Source organism: Pan paniscus, chromosome 2 (genome assembly GCF_029289425.2).
Source record: "Pan paniscus chromosome 2, NHGRI_mPanPan1-v2.0_pri, whole genome shotgun sequence".
Classification (NCBI taxonomy): domain Eukaryota; kingdom Metazoa; phylum Chordata; class Mammalia; order Primates; family Hominidae; genus Pan; species Pan paniscus.
The window spans coordinates 92,206,029-92,220,684 of NC_085926.1; positions in this window are offsets into that span (position 1 = coordinate 92,206,029).

Consider the following 14,656-nt stretch of genomic DNA (forward strand, 5'->3'; position numbering starts at 1 on the left):
CAGTTTGAGATTGGCCTAGGCCTATGGAGGTAAAGGATGTTATGGGGGTGTGAGGAGAGGATACTTCCTACTCCCTGGTTGGCATCCCTGAGTTTTATAAGTTTTCACTTTAAATTTCCTTTAATTCTCATATCTTATCTTCTTCTGTTTTGGAGCTCAGGCTCCTGGCCCAGGGACTTGAAACCGAAGTATTCCTACTCTGATGGGAAATATGCCCCTGCCATTCCAAGTTGACATGCTGAATGCATTTTCTCACAGGAGTATTGTAACATGGCATTTATTGTTCACAAAACTCTCAGGACAGAACTTTGTTTCTGCCACTTTAGCTATCTGGTTGTGTCTCAGAAAAATGCAAATTGAGTTTTAATAAACTTGCAACCTGAACTCTTGGAACATGTCCATGTGGAAGTTAGAGGGTATCTTTATGCTTAGAAATCTTTACTGGTTTCTCTCCAAGCTCTCCTGAAAATCATGAACATTCTAACAACCCCAGCAAAAGTCAGCAGGAATCCTAAAGGCATATGCTATTGAACTTCTGAACTCTGAAACAGCATCTATTTTCTTAGTTTTGTTTGTTGACGCTTCTTTACTCTCATCTCATTAGAAAGATAATACCCTAACATTTTAGCATATTTAAAATAAACTGCTTTAACAATCCTCCAGGGAGCTCGGCTTAACTTTAGCCTTTTCCCAATCTCTAAAGCTCTTTACTGCAGTGTGTACTCACCTTCATGGAAATTGTTAAGTAATTCTCCCTAACAGGGAGTTTACTTTCCTGAATACACTCTAGGCAGAAATATTTATATTTCATTTGAGCATTTGAATGTGAACCCTATTTCTAATTTAGTGACTATCTTTGAAAGCTTACTAATAAAACTAGAAGACCCAAAGAAGTGGAAACTGTGCCTATAGTCACAGTGGTGGTGGTTGTGGTGGTGAGAGCTGCCTAGTAAGGTTATTTGGCCAGAGCTTTACATTCAGAAAAGGTCTCAAATTTAGACTTCCTATAATCTTAAAATACGAAAATAACATGCAGATACATACATAGTGTATTGAAAGATGATCATTGTACATTTCAAACTTGCTGTTCCCAAACCACATCAACATAACACACTATGAATTGATACAGATATCAATTAGTTTATTGATATGTCTTTTAATTAGTTTATTAATTTATTGATATGTATTTTAAAATATCTATTCTATATGTATCTGGCAAATAGCAAAATAGTAGCATTATAATTTTTGCTTAAAATATGTAATTTTTAAAGGTAAATATTGAAAATCTAACCACAGTTGTAGATAGTTTCAGTAGCATTTCTGGAATTCATTTCCTGCCTTCCCACTTCCAAATATTACCCAGATTTTCTTTCGGCTCTATTCATCTCTCATCTGTTCACTCTGCCTTCAATACACAATCGTTCTGGTTTTCTTGACAATCAACATATTTCATTCTTGTAGCCACAACCACTGGTTCAGGGATAGATGTGACTTCTATGGTCTAACTTGGTTGAGTTCCAGGACTCTTTCTTGGAGAGCTGTTATATTTCTTCTCTCAATAGATTTGAACGAAGAAATGTGGACTTTATACTATAAGAAGAATGAACCTTATGACGATAGAGAGGAAGAATTGGGTCCCTCCATTATACTGTGAAAGTTGATCATACTAATTAGGTCATTCTTGTCATACCCAGCTAAATCAGAGTCAAGGAGCCAGGGCAAAAAAGCACTTGAGATACATAACATTGCTCTAGAAATATAATTCCCTTCAGGTCTACCTGCTGAACTTGCAGAGTTCAGCAAATATTACTCAGATTTTATTTTTGCTCTATTCATCTCTCATGTATTCACTCTACCTTCAATACAGAATGGTTCTGGTTTTCTTGATAGTCAATACATTTCATTTTTGTAGCCACAATAAACCTGAGACCAAATACACAATTGTAACCTGAGACCAGTTTTATCTATAGCTCCTGCTGAGATAACTTGCTGCAACTCTAGGACTAATGCTGCCCACTGATATCACCCACTATTGAAGCTTGCCAGCTCCCCAAAGCTTTACTAATGCCAATGAATTTTTTCTCAAGACCACACATAACATTCTTCTTTTTTATAAAACCCCCAACCTTCTCTTTGTTCTTAGGATATACTAAAGACCGTCTAATCTACATACATGCCCTGAATTACAATTCTTGCTTCCCAAATAAAACGTTAAGTTTAGAGATTCATCACTACATTTTAATTTTGACTTTGAAATACATGGTGTCAGAAGTGGGCTCTAAAGCTGATTGACCTTGAGGAGAATCACTGGCCCTTGGGATTATGGTGTGAGTTACCTATAATGGAGATCTTTGAGTGCCCCTTTTCCCCCTGATGAGTCTCTCTTGGACAGAGCTCCTGAATTTGGTTTGAGTTCCATTTTATTTGGGATTTGGTTGGGAGAGGTCTTTCTCCTCCCTGTTTGAAGAGACGTCTTTCTCTCTCTTGTCTGGGATATCTTTTGTTGAGGAGGGTTATTTCCTCGTGTTGACCTCAGCTGTGAGGTTTTGACCTCCAGGTTGAGATGAGGGGATTTTGACTTCTCTAATTTAGTTTGTCTCAGGAATAAACTAGAAAGCAAAGGCTCTAAAACTAAGCAATCTGAATGAAATGTGTACCTTAATTGGTACACTGAGGCATCTAAATGCAATTGGGAATCAAAATTTTTCTTGCTCCAAAATATTAATTAACAAAGACAAATAATAAATTAAAAGAAGAAAAAAAGACTTTAAAAGTTCAAAATCCTTCTGTCTCTCAGGTGCCATCTACTGCCTCTCCTCTCAATCTTTCACTTTCCAAACTTTCTTCCTTTTTAATACATCTTCCTGTGCTAACACCCCATCTCCTGCTTTTCAGTCTCAACCTATGAAAACTTGCTCCTTTAAGATCAGGCTCTCTAACAATCCTGAGGTTCCCTAGATTTCTTATGACCCTGGGACTAAATTTGAACCTCATGCTATAGCCAAGGAATTTCCTAGTTACTGAAGACTCCCATTATTTTTCCATGAATTTTACATTACAGTTCAGGCTTAAAAGAGCTTGGCTTCTCTGGCCTTTACTGACTTCTTTGTATGCTTGTAGAAAGCCAGGTCCATCACCAAATGCAAAAGCAGATTGGATACATCTCCAAAAGGATTTAGTGAGACCTGTTCCTACTTCCTCAGCATATGGTCTGCAATACTGGGAACAGACTCAGCAACTTGCAAGAAATTTACATGGGGCCATTGTCAAAGCATTTCCCAAAGCCACAGACTGCAATAAAATTCAAGCTTGTACTCAATAGCCAAAAGAATAGGTTCACAACTATTATATCAGGTTCCAAGCTATACTTAGAGAAAATCCTAGTTTTCCCATGGATGTTGACTCCACTAGAGTCACCTTTAATTCTGTGTTTGCTAATGGTCTCTCGTAAGAGCTTCCTCAACTAATAAAAAGAGCCTGCCTAAAATAGGAGACCATATCAACTACTAATCTTGTTAATTTGGCAAATTAATGGCCTGAAACCTTAGACAATACCAATAAAAAGAAAGCCACTAAAATTTTAAATGTCCAACTACACAGATGAATGCTTCCAGAAAAAACAATTGAGGGCTGGGTGCAGTGACTCATGTCTGTAATCCCAGCAATTTGGAAGGCCAAGGCAGTTGGATCACTTGAGCCCAACAGGTCGAGACCAGTCTGGGGAACATGGCAAAATCCCATCTCCACCAAAAAAAATACAAAAATCAACAGGGTGTGGTGGGGCATGCCTGTAGCCCAGCTACCTGGGAAGCTGAGGTTGGAGGATCACCTGAGCCTGGGAGGTCAAGGCTGCAGTGAACCATGATGGCACCACTGCCCTCCAACCTGAGTAACAGAGTGAGACTCTTTCTCAAAAACAAAACAAACAAACAAAAAACAGACGAACAAAAACTCCATAATTGAGACCCTAAATGGTACAACTTGAATCCACAAGGGCTATTTCCTGGTAATTGTCACTATTGTAAATAGCCAAACCACTGGAATAAGAACTATCCTAAGCTTAAATGAATTAGACATCCTTCAAAAGAACTTCCATTATCTCCCCCACAATGTAGGGGATGTGAGGACTCAGTGTTTTCTTCAATCCTCCCTCTTAATCACTGTGAGGAGATTACTCTTCAGATTGGCAATAAGATTCTAACTGTTCTCAGAGACACAGGAACAACCCTATCAGTTCAACCCCATCAGCCTCAATCTGCCCCTACCTCAGAGTAATAAAACATCCAAAGGGTGGCAGTCTCTAATAAGCCATTGATAGCATTTCTGTCCCAATCTATTACTTTCTGCTTGGGATTTTTACAGGATACTCATCTTTTCTTGCTGGTGGAGTCTGCTCCAGCTCATTTACTGGGATAAGATTTTTTAAAGAGAAAAACCATGCCGGCATCTCCTTCTCCCAAAAGAGGGAAATAATTCTAGAATTTGATGACCCCAATAGTTCATTGAACTCTCAAAAAAAGGAAAACCTAAAAAAAAATATGTTTTTAAAGTGACTCAAGATTGCTTCAGTTTGGACATATGAGTAATAAAAACTAGGCCTATAAACTAAAGTTAATCTCTCACTCACAAGGATGAGGTCTGTCAAATATTTAACTGACATGTACTAATTACAACCTTTCCTATCAGATAAAGCACAAAGACAGGATAAAATCAGGTATCTCTCTCCAGACCTTAAGACAACTATATACTAGTTAACATTTTACTCTGTATATGTTAACCACCTATTTGCTTTGTCTTATATATAAGGTCACTGAGCACTAATCAGAATTGTAAGAATGTCACCTTTGCTTCACTGTCTCCCTTCTTTCATTTTTTAGATAACAAAATGTATAAATTTTGAGCTCATGTAGCCCACTCTAGGACATATTCTTGGTTTGTGCTAATTCTGCATTTCTGGATTGCAATCCTCAAATTTGGCTCAAAATAAAATTAAGTTTATATTGACTCTTATTTTAGCCTCTAGTTGACAGGACTCTACCAATGATGTCTCAGTTATTTGTTATGCTGTCTCATGTGCCAAAGACATCTCTGTTGCCTTCCAAAATTCCTTATTGGAACAGACACCTGTGTCTTTATGGGCCATATCATCAGCAGAGTACACTCCTAATAAAAATCCAAATTGACCCCCTTGCCTAATATCAAAGAGTATCTCTTCAGTCAATTTGCCTGACAACGCATAAAACCCACAACTGAAAAATACAAGCCTTGAGGTTTAATAATTCTTTGTTCTAGTCTCTGTAATACTCCCATTCTCCCAATAAGAAAACCTAACAGCCAAGGATGAAGATGTGTTCAAGATAAATAATATCATCATACCCCATCATCCCATAGTTCCAAATTTGCACACTTTGCTGACATGAATACCAACTGATAGGAAATTTTTCACTGTAATTAAACTCTGCAGTTCCTCCTTTAGCTTCTTGTTGATTAAGGCCATCAATACGTATCTGCCTTCACCTGGGTAAAACTGTAATATACCTGGGTGGTTATGCCTTAGGGATATACTGAAAATCCTTTTTACATCTCCCAAATTCTGAATGCTGATTTAGGGGATGTGGCTTTTTCTTAAAACTTGTCTTTATTACATTAGTTTGTTCTTCCTCATAGGAAAGACTGCAAGGAAGACAGTGTACATTTATTAAAACTCCTAGCCACCAAAGGTCACATGGTTTCTAAAGAAAAACTACAACTAGTTAAGTCCCAAGTTAAATATCTGGGTCATCTGATTTCAGAAGCAGAGCTGCATTTGGATCCTGAACAACTACAAGGTGTTCTACAATTCTGTAAGCTCAAAATAAAATGACAACTTTGAGGGCTTTTTAGATTCACTGGATGGGATACTGCCATTAACTGGATACCAAACTTCTCTTTGACTGTCTGATCCCTGCATGTCCTACTTAAAAACCTCTAAACCTGATACCATTATATGGAAAAAATATGGAGATACTGGTTTTTTAAACTTAAATGAAGGACTTTTAAATACTCTTGCCCTAGACACCCTAATTATCAGCTTCTTTTCCTCTTTTTGTTTATGAATAGAAAGGAAATGCCTTGGACATCCTAACCCAGAAACATAGATTTCAGCACCACCCCATTGGATATTACAGCCAGCTACTAGAGCCAATAGTAGCTTGAGAATTACCCTCTTGTTTGTAAGCAATTCCAGCTACCACCCTATTAATTAACTTCCACTGAAGAAATTATCATGGAATCTCCCTTAAGCATTTTTGTTCCCCACACTGAGGAATCTCTTCTAAATTCACATCACACCTAGCATTTCTCTACCAGTCACCTTCCCTCTTATGAACTCCTTTTACAAGCTTCTCCTCACACCACTCTTTTTCAATGTAATAATCTCAACCCGGCTACCCTTTTGCCCCCTTCTTTTGGTGAGAACCCCCAACCCCTACCACACGACTATTGGAAACTTTCTGACTCCTCAGAAAGATTTAGAAGAAACTCCACTAGATAATTCTGAACTATTATGGTTTACAGATGAACGATATTTAAAAGAGAACAGTGGTAAATACTGCTCAGGTTATGTAGTTACTACTTCCTTTGAAGTCATTGACGATGCCCCCTTACCTATGGCTACTTCTGCCCAACAGACCAAACTTTTTGCTCTTGCTCAGCTTTGCCTCCTTGCTAAAAGAAAATGTGCATATGCATGTGTGTGTATGTGTATATAAATGTGTATATATATATATATATACACACACACATATATATTTTACACATACACATTTAATTGAGTCATCTACTTCCTTTCACTTCTGATTGGAAGCACAGTGAGATATTGTTTCTGAATGTCTTGGTACTTAGCTAACCCACAGAGAAAGCAGAATAGTGCCTGATGCTTTTTTTCTGGGAATGTTAAATAAAATAATGAAGGTTCATCATTATATCTCCCAGATCCACATTGTTCTTGTTGATTCTCCTGAGAGTGTTATCGAGAGAAGGGATTTTTGGTTTATTGTACAAGGCTGTTAATATGCTGCCCCATATATATGTATTTATGTGTATATATACGTATATGTGTGTGTGTGTGTGTGTGTGTGTGTATATATGTATATATATATATAGACAGCAGATAGGCCTTTGGTGTTGCTCAGGATTGTGGAATGCTCTGGAAACAAAGGGGTTTCCTCACTTCCACAAGAGATCAAATTAAAAATGGAGGATTCCATGTACAGGACTTCCTGAATGCCATCTAGCTACCAGCTGCCTGGGTTGTTACCAGAACTCCAGACATTCCAGGGTAGACTCTATGGAAGCTAGAAGAAACAACCTTGCTAATAATGCTGCAAAGAATGATGCTATTAAAGGTTCACTTAATCAAATCTCTACTGTGGCCCCACTAAAAGACCCCTCAAAAGATGACTGAAAAATAATTACCAAAGACTCACAAAATGGGCACCAGAAGCTGAAAAGGAAAGATCATAGTTGCTGGTTTGATAACAAAAAAGAACTATGGTTTGAACTTGATAGCAAATTAGTTTTCCCAAATTTAGTAAAATATTCATTGTTAACCAAAGAACATAATTCGACTCACTGGGCAATTAACAAATTAATTTCTTTTAAAAAACAATATTGGTGGGGTGACATTTAAAAAGCTGCAAAACATGCCTATTTGGCTTGTACCACCTGCCCTAAGTTTAATCTAGAAAAACCCATATGTACCAATCCTGGACATTTTAGTTGACCTAATGGGCCTTTCAAGGTTTGGCAAATGGATTTCACCCAACTACCTCTTCCCATGGGTATATATTTATATGCGCTAGTAATGGCTTGCATGTTCTCCCATTGGGAAGAGGCTTTTTCCTGTAGATAACCCAGTGCTTCAGGTATGGCCAAAATTCCTCCAGAACAAATTATCCCACCCAGGGAACTCCTCTTGAAATAAAAAGTGATTGAGAATCCCATTTTCCTGGCCATGTAATAAAACAAGTATGTTCAGTTTGGACAACTTCATAGTATTTCCATTGTGCCTACTATCCTCAGTGTTCTGGCCTAGTAGGACAAACAAATGGAACTCTACAAACCCAGTTGGAAAGATTTATGGAAACTCTACACCTCACTTGGCCTAAAGTTCTTTCTTTGGTATTATTTAATCTAAAGGCCACTTTTTTGGGGGGCTCATAAACTTTCACCTTTTTCAACTGTCACAGGCCATCTTATGCACTTGGCTCCTTCTGCTTTTGACACTCAATGAAAGGAGATATACTTCAATATTGTAAAGGCATTACTAAAGTAATGAATGGCAATCATACTTTGGTAGAACATCTTTCCACAGCACAGTCTCAGGAAACAAAGACCTAAAACATCATGATCTGCAGCCTGGCAACTTGGTTTACTGGAAAAGACACCTACATAAGAATTCTCTCCAGCCTCACCGAAAGGCCCATAACCAGTCCTTCTCACCAATCCCTGTGCTGCCAAACTAAAGGGCATTGACTCCTGGATCCACATCTCTCATTTTAAAAGATTTCTACTTCTCACTGAACCAGCACCCAAACAGGGAATTTAAAACTAAATTCCCTTCATCGATGAGATAAAGCAGATAATATCTGTAGTGGACTGTGGACTAGGTCAGTATACCATTTAAAAAAAAATTTCAGTCTCTTCTTACATGCCTACATTTTCCTGGAAAGATAATGCCCTAGTGCACATTTTCTAGTCTAATGCCAAAGGTGGAAACATAACTGTTGGATCTGTCACTCAAAACTCTGATCTGTTCATGATGCAAGCGATCTTTTAGTTTGCCGCATAACAGATTTCACTCATGTTACTAATGTAACTGTTTGTTCAAGTTGTGCATCTGGCCCTTTTTATAAAGTCAAACTTTCAGACTCACATGTTCAGATTCCCTGTTTCACCCTAACAGAGCTGACAATGTGTAGAAAATACTTTGAAAATAGATTTAAAAATTATAAAAATCAGAACTTAAAAACTTGTAAAAATATTTATGATACAAATTCTTTAATTGTTGATGGTTTCCAACAATGTAATAACATGATAGTAAGACCTTGAATAAATATTGCTGACACTTCCCTATGAATAACTATTGGTACATAAGGTACTCTACATGGGATTACCTGTTGTGCCCCAATAGGATACATTTTTATTTATGGGGGATATGGTAATCAATCGTATGTATAGGCAACATCACACCTCAAAAAATGGAAACGAAAAGGCCAATGCGGTTTAGGATGTTTCTGGATTCAAATTAAGTTAACAAACTTTGAACACTGTTGACACCTATTACCTTATGCTTTAATATTAACAGAGATACCCTCCTAGAAGGCATACATCCAGCCAGATGGGTCTCAGTTGCCAGAGCTTTTCTGCATTGTATCAGTCACTTAGTAACAATGGTTGGAAACCTATGCTTAACAATTGGAGCTGACTCTAGAGCTAAGGTCATTGTGACCCAACAAATTTCCCTAGATTTTCTTGCTAAAGTAGTAGTAGCTAACAGAATTGCTCTAGATTACTTACTAGCTAAGCTAGTGTTTGTGCAATAGCTAACTTAATGAAGTAGAAACACAATTACACAAGATAAAAAAATGGCTTCAACAACTTTCACCAGATACTTCTGGACTTTTTGATCTGTTTAGTTGGTTACTTTCAAAGTTAGATCATGGTTTAGAACTATTATTCAAACCGGATTTATTATACTGTTGCTGATTTTTTTTGTATTATGATTTTTAAAGCTTTGTCCTTATTGTCTGTCTAATCTTTGTAAAGCCAACTCTTCCAACAGGATAATGTTAGCTCAATATCTGAAGATGATTGCTGATGCCTATGGGACTGATAAGATAGAGCTTGATACCAGACTCCAAAAAGACCTTTCCTGAGGACATATTTCAGTCTGGCTTTTTTGTTACTCAATGTGGCCTGTGTCTCTGACATAGATCCCTATTCTTTTTCACTGGTGTGGGACAGAGAAAACTGGGACAGGTCCATCTAGGCATGGAGGGACAGTTAAGCTTAATTGCAAAATAATTGATTAGTAATATTTGCAAAGAAATATCTTGAACAAAAGGGAGAAATGGGCCAAATACAGTGGTCCACACCTGTAATCCCAGAATTTTGGGAGGTTGAGGCAGGAAGATCTCTTGAGGTTAGGAGTCTGAGATCTGCCTGGGAACACAGTAAGACCCTGTCTCTATAAAAAATAAAAATAAAAAATTAGTCTGGCATGGAGGCATGTACCTGTAGTCCTAGGTATTCAAGAGGCTGAGGCAGGAGGACCACTTGAGCTCAGGAGGTCAAGGCTGCAGCAGTGAGCTGTGATGGCATCACTGCACTTCAGCCTGGGTGAAAGAGCCAGACACTGTCTGAAAAAAAAAAAAAAAAAGGAAGAGAAATGTGAAAGTTTGACACCAGTCGGAAGGAACAGGAGAAATAGCACTCAGGTACATAACATTGCTCTAGAAATATAATTCTCCACAAGTGCTATGCAAGTCTGGCTGCTGAAACTACCTGTTGTAACCTTAGACCAGTTTGATCTATAGCTGCTGAGATAACTTGCTGCAACTCTAGAATTAGTTTTGCCCGCTGCCGTCGCCCACCCAGCAGATCTTGCCAGCTCCCCAAAACTTTAATAATGCAAAAGAACCTTCTCTTAGCACCACACATAACATTCTTCTTTTGTATAAACTCCCCAACCTTCTCTTTGTACTTCAGACATACTGAAGACCACCTGGTCTGCCTGTATGTCCAAATTGCAACTATTTCTTCCCAAATAAAATGTTAAATTTAGAGAGTCATCTCTACATTTTTATTTTGACTCCAACAATATCATTATAGATCTGCCAATTCTGAGGTCTGATGTAGCTGAGGAACTTTCATGTTTATGATAAAAAATCTCCCCTCTTTTGTAATCAGGTTTGAATTAAATTTTCTATTATTTATCACATAAACAGCCTTAATGTTTTTTCTATTATCCTGATATGTAATTTTTTACCTTTTTAATATCCAGAGGTCCTCAAAATCTTGAAGGGCAGAGGCCTCTCTCAGTTTTTGAGTGCCCTGATTCAATCTAATGCTTGCCACCCACTGCAGCTCGATCCGGTCCAAGTTTCCTGGTGAGTCAGAGGTCTGAGCTCAGTAGGGTTGTCCCCAGTTCTTAGGAATGGTTTAATGGGCTTAAGAGGTTGTGATATTGAGGATCCAATATCTTGGGTCAGACCAGTCCTCTGCTTTACATTCTTAATTTCATCACAAAAATCAGGGTGAAACTCAAAAAGATCTAGGGAATGACTGTTCTAGGGAAATGTGTTGGGTCCCAATGGCTTTAGCTGTAGAGTCAACTGTAGAGCCAATCATTAAGGATAGGTTTCTAACTACTCTTTCTAAGTGATTGGCTGAATAATATATGACCCAGACATAAAAATATGCTAGGTAAAATCTATTGCACATTTTGTTTCTTTTGGGAAGTTCATCCTAAGTACTGAAGTTAACTTCAATCAATGATTCACACATAGCCAACTGTGCCCTAGGGGGGACACTTGGCAGTATCTGGAGGAAGCTACTTTTTGGTTGTCACAAGTAGGGGAAGGTGCTTCCGGCACTTAGTGGGTAGAGGCCGAGATGCTACTAAGTAACCTATTACGTTGGTGCAAAAGTTATTGCGGTTTTTACCATTACATTCAATGGCAAAAACCACAATTACTATTGCACCAACATAATACAATACACAGGATAACCCATAATAATGAATTTTCTAGCCCCAAATGTTAATAATACCAAGCTTAAATAAGGTAGTAAAACACTGATGGTCTAGCTGCAATCATGTGTTACACTCTGTCTCAGTCTTCTATTTTCTCTCTCATGTGTGCTGGGTAAGCTGGGTGTTTACAATTATTCTAGCTAAGGTTTTCATTTTTCTTTGTTATTGGGAGAAACAGATAAGTTTGAAAATTGGCATAATAATTTTTCTATGGTGCAGTTAGGTAATTTAAAAGGACTATTACCTAAGTAAGTGGGAGCAGGTTTTATTTAGCTGCTCCCCCACTACTTTTAAAGTTTCTAAGTACTGTAATTAATGTTTACAAGGCGCTGTTCAGTTATTTTTTATTATTATTATGTTTTAAAGATTCAACACTGTGTAAGATTTTTCCTGCTTTCCAGGAGCTCACAGTCTAGTAGTGGAAATGGGAAAAACATTCAAATTACTTTAGTACAAGGGAGTACCTCTCATGTATAATAAGTTACTGTTGGGGCCCAGAAAAATATTACCCCCAAATGTGCTGCTTTGTACTTCAAACTGAGAGCGTCTGGGCAGCATCACATGTAGGAAAGGGCTCTCTCTGTGAAGTTGCTCTATCTATGTCAAAGGCTGGGTCCTCCAGAAGTTCAATTGTGAATCCCTTTCCCAGAGAGCTCATCGACCAGGAGGGAAGATGACACATATCACAGGAAGAAAGAGCAGAGTTGACGCCACACCAGAGCCCACAAAGACTTTGTCCCATGCTGTGGTTGGTTCTTTGGGCCCATTCATCTCCCCTAAAAATTATTTATTCTTCCTCTACAATCGCCTATATTTCCCACTTCTCTTTCCCCTATGAAGAAGGCATATAAGCTTCGAAGTCTCATTCTGTTATTGGGTCCTTACTCTCCTCAGTTGCTCCCATGCATGTAATGTATTGATATGCCTTTTCTCCTGTTAATCTAACTACTGTCAGTTTATTTCTCAAATATTGAACCTCTATAGAGGAGAGAATTCTCTTGCCCTAATGTCACCTACTCCTGGGGTGAATGAACACTGCTGGACAAATACGGCCAATCTCGAGGGCCACTCCCAGCTTGCCATTTTCCTCTGGTGGCATCTCTAGGACCACAGACTTCTTCAGTGCTCTTAGAAGCTTACAGTCACCTGCCTGTGGTGAGGCTGCCAGCTTTAATCATTCACCTTCCCCTGGCAAAGACAGCGAGGAGAAAAACGCTGCTCAGCAAGGCTGAGAGGGAATGAAATTGTGTTAAGCAACATTCATGACAATGACTGGATTTGCTATTTTAAAGTAAGTGACTAAATATATTTTTTTTTTTGAAATTGTAATTTTCCTGTGCTGTTAAGTGTAAAGGTGACTGCTCTGTGGTGGGCTCTCAGCAGTTTGTACTCGACAGCTAATCAGTTTGATTCATTTGGTGAGGTGGGCAGTAAGCTCAGTTATAAAGCAGAATTGAGTTCTTGCCTCACTGAGATATAACATCACACATTTTTTTTCTTTCTGCTTTTTGAAGGAAAGAAATAGTCACGCAGACTTTTCAGGAGGATGCTGTGAAGACACAACGAGGTTTTATATGTGTAGCAGGAGACATAATCATCCGTGGAACAAAACTGGCTCCCTTATTGAGTTTGCTAGCAGCCTTTCAATAAATGATTTAGGCAGCTATCACTAATGGGAGCTGGAGGTTTTGGTAGGGACCATCTTGGGCTTATTTTAGCTGAATCTCAGGGCTTGTGAAGTGCAAAATGCACATTTACCTGCTGCTAATTGCATCAGAGCTGACCAGAGGCAAGTTAGCAATGGCTCAGTATTACCAAATTTCCCCACAGGATGGCATCCATCAGTTAAAAACAAAATTTATAGTATTAGCAGAACTCATAAAAATAGAGATGGATTAAATTTTCTATTAGGCTTTACAATGTTTAGGGTTTATTTTGATACACACTCTAACTTGATCATAGTGAGCGAGGGCGGTGTGAGTGCTTGCCAGGAGCTGGCACAGACGCAGAGATGGAATCTGTGGTATGTGCAAAGGGAGAAAAGGACTCATGCTAAGAATGAAGTTGCTACAAATAAAGCTTAGCATCTAGATCCCCTGATCACCAGAGGGACATTTACAGAATTAATTTTTTCCTCCATCAGAAGATTAGCAAGTATCAAGAGATCTTATCAGAACAAGCAGAGCCTCATGCCAAATTAAGGAAAAGCACAAGATGATTTGGGGTTTTGGAATGATGAAAACAGTGTTCTAATATTTCTAATATTTTATAGCTGGAGAATAGTAACAAATATAGTATTTTAGCTACATGAACATAGAAATCACATAGGCCAATCCTGAATATTGCAAAAAAAGTTCCAAAAAGAATGAGTAATTTTTCCAAGCCAGGACCAGAACAAAAGCAGTAGTTGCTCCATTATTCCTACTTAGGGAGGATTTAGCCAGTGGGCAGGTGAATGAAGAAGCTTTGTTTGTGTGCCCAGCAAAAATATTTTCAAAATTACCTTTATGTTACAGACCCATATAAATAGCAAAGTTTTCTTAAGATAATTCATTACTCTGAAAGATAGAGAAATACTAATTGTTCATATTAAAGGATGTTGTTATTATTAAAAACACTTTGGGCAGCTTAACAGGGTGGTAGAAATTGGGTAGAGGCACTAATACTCCCTCAGGCTGCCCTGGGAATTGCCACAGGATCTCAGTCTTCTGACCCTTCCTGAGATCCCGCTCCACTGTGGGATGTTTCCCTGCAGCACTTCATGTCCCATACAGGGAAGAACTGCTGTATTCTCTGGAGATTATCGCCCTTTGTCCACCTTTTGAGACTCTTTCTGTGAGCCTACTGTCCTTCTGTCCATCA